This window comes from Piliocolobus tephrosceles, chromosome 21, assembly GCF_002776525.5.
Source record: "Piliocolobus tephrosceles isolate RC106 chromosome 21, ASM277652v3, whole genome shotgun sequence".
NCBI classification, from domain to species: domain Eukaryota; kingdom Metazoa; phylum Chordata; class Mammalia; order Primates; family Cercopithecidae; genus Piliocolobus; species Piliocolobus tephrosceles.
This window is the reverse complement of record NC_045454.1, coordinates 21,977,975-21,985,305: the sequence shown is the minus strand read 5'-3', so window position 1 is coordinate 21,985,305 and position 7,331 is coordinate 21,977,975. Positions and strand designations below refer to the sequence as shown.

Here is a 7,331-nt window from a genome sequence, read left to right as displayed (position 1 = left end):
TCTTTCTTTCTTTCTTTCTTTCTTTCTTTCTTTCTTTCTTTCTTTCTTTCTTTTGCTTTGTTTTACTTGTTTGTCTCTTTTAGAGACAGGGTTTCCCTCTATCTCCCAGGCTGGAATGCAGTGGTGTGATCACATCTCACTGCAGCTTCGAACTCATGGGCTCAAGCCATCCTCCTGCCTCAGCCTCCTGAGCAGCTGGGACCCCAGGTGCACGCCACCATGCCCGGCTAATTGTTTATTTTTTATAGAGACAGGGTTTCACTATGTTGCCCAGGATGTTCAACAACTTCTGCCTTCAAGCGATCTTCCCTCCTGGGCCTCCCTAAGTGCTGAGATTACAAGTGTGAGCCACCACACCCAGCCTATAACATTTTCTTCATTATGGCTGGTACTACCTTGTAGTAAACCACAAGCCTTTTTATCCTGTAATATCAGAGTCTTGGAATTCTTTATCTTCCCTACTCTGTATCTAGAAGATGGTAGCATTCACTTATCTGCTGCAGAGCTCTTAATTCTGTCCTTGGCTCCGATTCAGAAAGGGGGGTTCCTCATGCTGGATCTGAACAATCCAGTACAGGCAAGTCTGGGGAGCAAGGCAGGAGCCTGCATGTGGACTCAAAGGACCAGCACCCGAAACAAAGCAGTGACTGGCACAGGTCGACAAACTGGGCAAGAAAAGCAACAGTCCTTCAGAGCAGAGTCCACGTGGTGGGAAGAAACAGGTCATGACACTTTTTAGTGGTTACCTCCTATTGTATTTGTGCCTTCTTTTTTCCTTTCTCAGTCTTGCCAAGAGGTCCATTAATTTGTCTTTTCAGAAAACCAAGATCCTTTCTTGCATTTATCTTTGTTTTCTTGTTGCATTAATTTCTAATCTTTATTGTTTCCTTCGTTTTACTTTATTGAGTCTTCTCTGTTGCTCCTTTTCTAACATGTTAACTTGGATGCTCGTTCATTTTAGCCTTTCTTCTTTGTTAATGTAAGCATTTAGTGCGTTGGATAGATTTCCCTCTAAGAACAGCTTTAGTGGGATGTCACAAGTTTTGATTTGCAGAATTCTCATTATTTTGAGTTCTAAATAGGCTCCAAATTCCACGTGATTTTTTTCTTTGACTCTCGACTTTGGAAATGTATCTTAATTTTCAAACACAGAATTTTTTCCCCTTTATTCTTTTGTTATTCATTTCTAACTAGAGAGGATTGTTTCAATAGTATCGGTTTTTTGAAATTTGCTGAGAATTGTTTTTTGGCTTGGAATATAAACAGTATTCTAGTATTCCAGTAATGAAAAGAAGAGAGATTCTGCAATTGTTGGGTGCCATCTTCTCTGTATATATCTTAGATCGAACTTGTTAATTTATGATGTCCAAATCTTCATAACCTTTATATACATTTTCATCTATTTAATCTATCAGTTACATGAAGAGGTGCATTACATGCTCCTTCTATCATGATAAATTTGTCTATTTCTCCTTGTAGTTCTGTCTCCCTGGTGAATTGAACTTTCAAAAGTCCTTCTGCCTTAACATTGATTTTGTCTAATATTAACAGAGGCACATCGACTTCGTTTTTAGTTATTATTTGCCCAGTCCATCTCTGTCCATCCTTTTACATTCAACCTTGCTATATCTTTATGTTTTAAATGTGCTTTTCCTAAGCAGTGTATAGAGAGGTTGGATTTTTTTATAATCTGGTCTGACAACTGGACAATATTTGTCTTTTAGCTATATCATTTTGTCCATGTATAGTTATAAAATAATAATTTCCAATATATTTGAATTTATTTCTGTCATCTTATTTTAAATCCTTTTAGTGAAGTATGTACACATATATTGAAATATACATGCATTCCATATGTATTAGTCCATTCTCACGCTGCTAGCTGCTAGTAACGACGTACCTGAGACTGGGTAATTTACAAAGAAAAGAGGTTTAATTGACTCACAGTTCCACAGGGCTGAGAAAGCCTCAGAAAACATAGAATCATTGTAGAAGGGAAAGCAAACAGGTCCTTCTTCACATGGCAGCAGCAAGAAGTACAGAGCAAAATGGGGGAAGCCATCTGATAAAACCATCAGATCTCGTGAGAACTCACCTTTGGAGAACAGCATGAGGATAACCACCCCACGATTCAATTATCTCCCACCTGGTTCCTTCCATGACACTTGGGATTAAGGGAACTGCAATTCAAGATGAGGTTTAGGTGGGGACATAGCCAAACCATATCACCATGCATAGCCAAATAACAAGTGTATAGGCCAAATAAATTATCACAAATATCACAGAGTGAACACACCTATTTAAGAAAAAGCGAAACGTCTACCATCTTATTTTGTACTTTTTATTTCCCTCATCTTTTATTTTATTTTCAGACACAGTCTCACTCTGTTGCCCAGGCCGGAGTTCGACAGCATGATCTCGGCTCACTGCAACCTCCACCTCCTGGGTTCAAGCAATTCTACTCAGCCTCCTGAGTAGCTGGGATTACAGATGTGTGCCACTATGCCTGACTAATTTTTGCATTTTTAGTAGAGATGGGGTTTCACCGTGTTGACCAGGCTGGTTTGAACTCCTGACCTTAGGTGATCCATCCACCTCAGCCTCCCAAAGTGCTATGATTACAGGTGTGAGCCACCTCACCCGGCCGTCCCTCATCTTTTAATGTTTCTTTTTTTCTGCTCTCTAGCCTTCTTTTGGGATTCAGTTTGTTTATTTATTTTCTTTCTCATTTCATTTATTCCTCCATTGACTTCGAAACTATATGTTCTGTTTCCATTATTTGGTGGTTATTTTAAACATTGTAAGATGTTAGGACTTCCTCAGTGAGTTCCTCCCTCCCTCCCTCCTTTCTTCCCTTTGATACCACACATCAAGGAAAAACCAACCCAAGTGGCTTCAAACTATGTGAATCTAGGGCAGCATTTCTCAAAGCACGGTCTGTGAGGTCAAAACTATTTGTAATGCTGTTAAGATGCTGATTGCTCTCTTCACCTTCATTATCTCACAAATAATGTGCACAGTGGAGGTTTTGAGAGCTACGTGACGTGATATCATGATGGAATGAATGCAGACCAGATAGGAAAATATAGCTGTCTTCTATTAAGCCAGGCATTAAAGAGATCTGCAAAAATGTAAAACAATGCCACTGTCACGAATTTTTTGAAGATATAGTTGCTTTTTCTAGGAACGTGTTATTTATATTAACATGTAATGGCTTTATGGTTATTATTATTATAAGATAATACACATTTTAAAATTTTTCTGTTCTGACTTTGTTGTTTTGGTTTTTTTAATATGCAGTTTCACTCTTGTTGCCAAGGCTGGAGTACAGTGGTGTGATCTCGGCTCACTGTAACCTCTGCCTCCTGGGTTCAAGCGATTCTCCTGCCTCAGTCTCCCAAGTAGCTGAGATTACAGGCATGCACCACCATATCCGGCTTTTTTTTTTGTATTTTTAGTAGAGACGGGGTTTCACCATGTTGGCCAGGCTGGTCTCAAACTTCTGACGTCAGGTGATCCACCCACCTTGGCCTCCCAAAGTGTCGGGATTACAGGCATGAGCCACTGTGCCTGGCCCCTTTTTAACTTTGAATATGGTTAATGTAAACAGATACAGCCTACCTAAACAGAAGCTCTTTGGGGTCCTCAGGAATTTCCTTTTTTTTTTTTTTTTTTTTTTTTTCATTTGAGATGAAGTCTCGCTCTGTCACCCAGGCTAGAGTGCAGTGCAGTGGCGTGATCTTGGCTCACTGCAGCCTCTGCCTCCTGGGTTCAAGCAATTCTCCTGCCTCAGCCTCCCGAGTAGCTGAGATTACAGGCACATGCCACCTTGCCTGGCTAATTTTTGTATTTTTAGTAGAGACAGGGTTTCACCATGTTGGTCAGGCTGGTCTCAAACTCCTGACCTGGTGATCCGCCCACCTCAGTCTCCCAAAGTCCTGAGATTACAGGCGTGAGCCACTGCGCCCACAGGAATTTTCTTTTATTCTTCTCTTTTCTTTTTTTTTTTTGAGACAGTGTCTCACTCTGTCACCCAGGGTGAGTGCAGTGGCATGAACAGAACTCACTGCAGCCTCGTCTTCCCAGGCTCAAGCGATCCTCCCACCTCAGCCTCCTGAGTAGCTGGGATTACGGGTGCACGCCACCATGCTCAGCTAATTCTTGTATTTTTTGTGGAGATGGGGTTTTGCCTTGTTGCCCGGACTGGTCTCAAACTCCCCAAGCTTAAGCAATCAACCTGCCTCAGCCTCCCAAAGTGTTGGGATTAGAGGGGTGAGCCACCACACCCACCCCTTCAGTAATTTTCAAGAGTATAAACTGGCCCTGAGATCCACAAGTTTGAGAATTGCTGACCTGGTGAAATGACAGACAGGCTTACTCTGCTAAGTGCAATTGTGTACATATAAAACATTCTGCTACCTGATATGTGTTTAATGATTCAAAATTTCATAAAGTCCAATGCCACTTAAACTCTCAAAGTGAGTTTAAAGTCTGCCTGGTAAAACGCAAAGCTTGTTGAGGTATTAAATATGAGACTTAACAACCAGAACTATTTCATGAGGATATAAAGAAGTAACAAAGCCAAAGCTGGCTTAGATGGATGGGATGTAATCTCTCCGCACAGACCTGTATTCACCACGTTATCCTAGTTCCTGTTCTAAAGACGTTTTTTTTTTTGAGGCAGAGTCTCGCTCTGTCGCCCAGGCTGCTGCAGTGAAGTGGCATGATCTTGACTCACTGCAACCTCTGCCTCCCAGGCTCAAGCAATTCTCATGCCTCAGCTTCCTGAGTAGCTGGGATTACAGGCGTGTGCCACCACACCTGGCAAATTTTTGTATTTTTAGTAGAGATGGGGTTTCACCATGTTGGCCAGGCTGGTCTTGAACTCCTGGCCTCAAGTGATTCACCCACCTCAGCCTCTCAAAGTGCTGGAATTACAGGCGTGAGCCACCGTGCCCGGCCTGAGGATTCTTTAAATTGGAGTTTTTCTTCTTGTTTTATGGGGAAGGATTACTTCATCTACAATTAGGTGGAATATTAACCCAAACTATATGTAGGATTTCCAACCTTAGAGGCTACAGGAACTGCGGGAGGAGGAAAGTGTAATACTAATTATATTTGTCCTATGTCATCCTGGGGAAAGTGCACATTTAATTCTTGTCAGCAAAGATTAAAGAAAGGTTTTCAGGGCAAAAGTTATGAACAGGCTTAGTGTGTTTTATTTTGAACAGGGAAATTCACAAAGCCTTTGTGAAAGCCTCAGTTTTACTGTCAGACAACTTGATAGCATCTACTTCATATAATATAGGGCAATTCAACTAGTTCCATCGCACCTCCCAGTAAATAAATGGTTGCTGGGGCATTGTGTTAAGCAAGGAACAGAAGTTTGAAGGTTACCAGCAAGGCTCCCCTCAGCCCTCTCTGGTTTGCAGGTTAATGGTGGGGAGAGTGAGTGTCCCGGAAAGGGACTGTGATGTGAAGTCAGGTCACTTGGTTTCTGTAAACTTATGGGAGACCTTTCTCCGAAAGAAGGGATCAAGACGCCACCATTTACAATATTACTCTCAATGACCTTGGGGAAGTCCTGCTCCTAGGGGTGAGACACAGTGATAAGAGGGAGGGGTGTACCAGGCACGGTGGCTCAAGCCTGTAATTCCAGCAATTTGGGAGGCGGAGGCAGGCGGATCACCTGAGGCCAGGAGTTTGAGATGAGCCTGGCCAACATGGCAAAACCCCATCTCTACTAAAAATATAAAAATCAGCCGAGCGTGGTGGCATGCGGCTGTAATCCCAGCTACTTGGGAGGCTGAGACAGGAGAATCACTCGAATCTGAGAGGCAGAGGCTGCAGTGAGCCAAAATCACGCCACTGCATTCCAACCTGGGTAACAAGAGCAGACACTCCGTCAAAAAAAACAAAACAAAACAAAACCAAGAGGAAGGGGTGGAAGCGGGTACTGATTGGTGGACCCTGAGGATTGCGATTTTATCATAGCATGCTCTACAGTCTCTTTTCAAAAATGAGCCAGTAATCAGAGGGGGCACTGGTTGGTTTGGCCTTCTTTTTTTTTTTTTTTTTTGAGACGGAGTCTCGCTCTGTCGCCCAGGCTGGAGTGCAGTGGCCGGATCTCAGCTCACTGCAAGCTCCGCTTCAGGCTTAGGCAGCCTGTCTTCACAATGGCCCCAGAAGAGAGGGACCAGCCTTCAAGGTCCCTTGAAGGGAGCAGGGTTTTCTGACCTTCATTTCCAGTGCAGGAGGGAAACCAGAATAGTAAAAGATCAAGAAAACTGAACAAAAACTAGGAGAGAAATTGGTGGAGGGATGACAGAGGTTGAAATGGGAAGGCACCAAGCAGAATCAGGTATCCTCTTCAGAGCAGAGAATTGCCCTGAGCACAGAATGCTGTATCATTTTCTCAAAGGCACAGAGCTGGGAATTGCCAAAAGTGGGATTGGGATCCAGATCTGCTCCCCTCATCACTTATTCTCCCTGGATTTCTCTTCAGAGTGGAGCAATGCCCTGGCATTCAACTCGCCTGTGATATGACCGTCCTCACACTCTGTGTGGCGACCTACCATGAGTGGTACCTGGGTGCTGCCTGCCTAGAGTTCATCCCTCCTTCTTCTGGTAGCAGCATCCCAATTTTCCTCTAGTTAACCACTCCTCCTCTACTCTTGGTCTGTGGGATGTGGGGAGGAGGACAGGGGGAGAAGGGGAGGTTGGGCCCATTGTAACTGCAGGGCATGCAACCCAGACTTCACAAGCTCAGTCCATCTAGAGTCAATCTTTTCTAGACTCTTCTAGACTAATTCAGAAAGCAGCTTTCTCTTTCCATAGGGTGATGAGGAAGGGCAGAAGGTAATCCTGGAGCTTCCTGCCACCACGCAGGAGGAATTTGCTTGAGAGCAAAGCCAGCATAGAGAAGCGGAGCTGAGACACGGAGACAGGAGGCTGAGAGTTTCATTTCAGCATATGGATCTCACCATTCCTGAAGCCACTTTGAACTCTTCAATTTCATAGCTAATAAATTTCCATTTTTGCACAATTAGCTGAAGCAAGGTTTTTTGTTACCTGGAAGCAATGAACACAAATGTTTTTTAGATAACTTGTAAATAATAATAAAGGATAAATAATATAATAATAGAGAATAAAGGCATTTCCAGGGCCGGACGCAGAGGTTCATGCCTGTAATCCCAGTACTTTGAGGGCAGATCACTTGAGGTCAGGAGTTGCAGACCAGCCTGGAGAAACCCCGTCTCTACTAAAAGTACAAAAATTAGCCAGGTGTGGTGGCACACACCTGTAATCCCAGCTATTCGGGAGGCTGAGGC

General features: G+C 43.3%; 1 pseudogene; it reads left to right on the top strand.

Annotated features, from left to right (window-relative positions):
• The window catches only part of LOC111529954, an 8,638-nt pseudogene extending 1,753 nt beyond the window's left edge, over positions 1-6,885 (top strand).
• Positions 6,886-7,331: the final 446 nt, after the last annotated feature.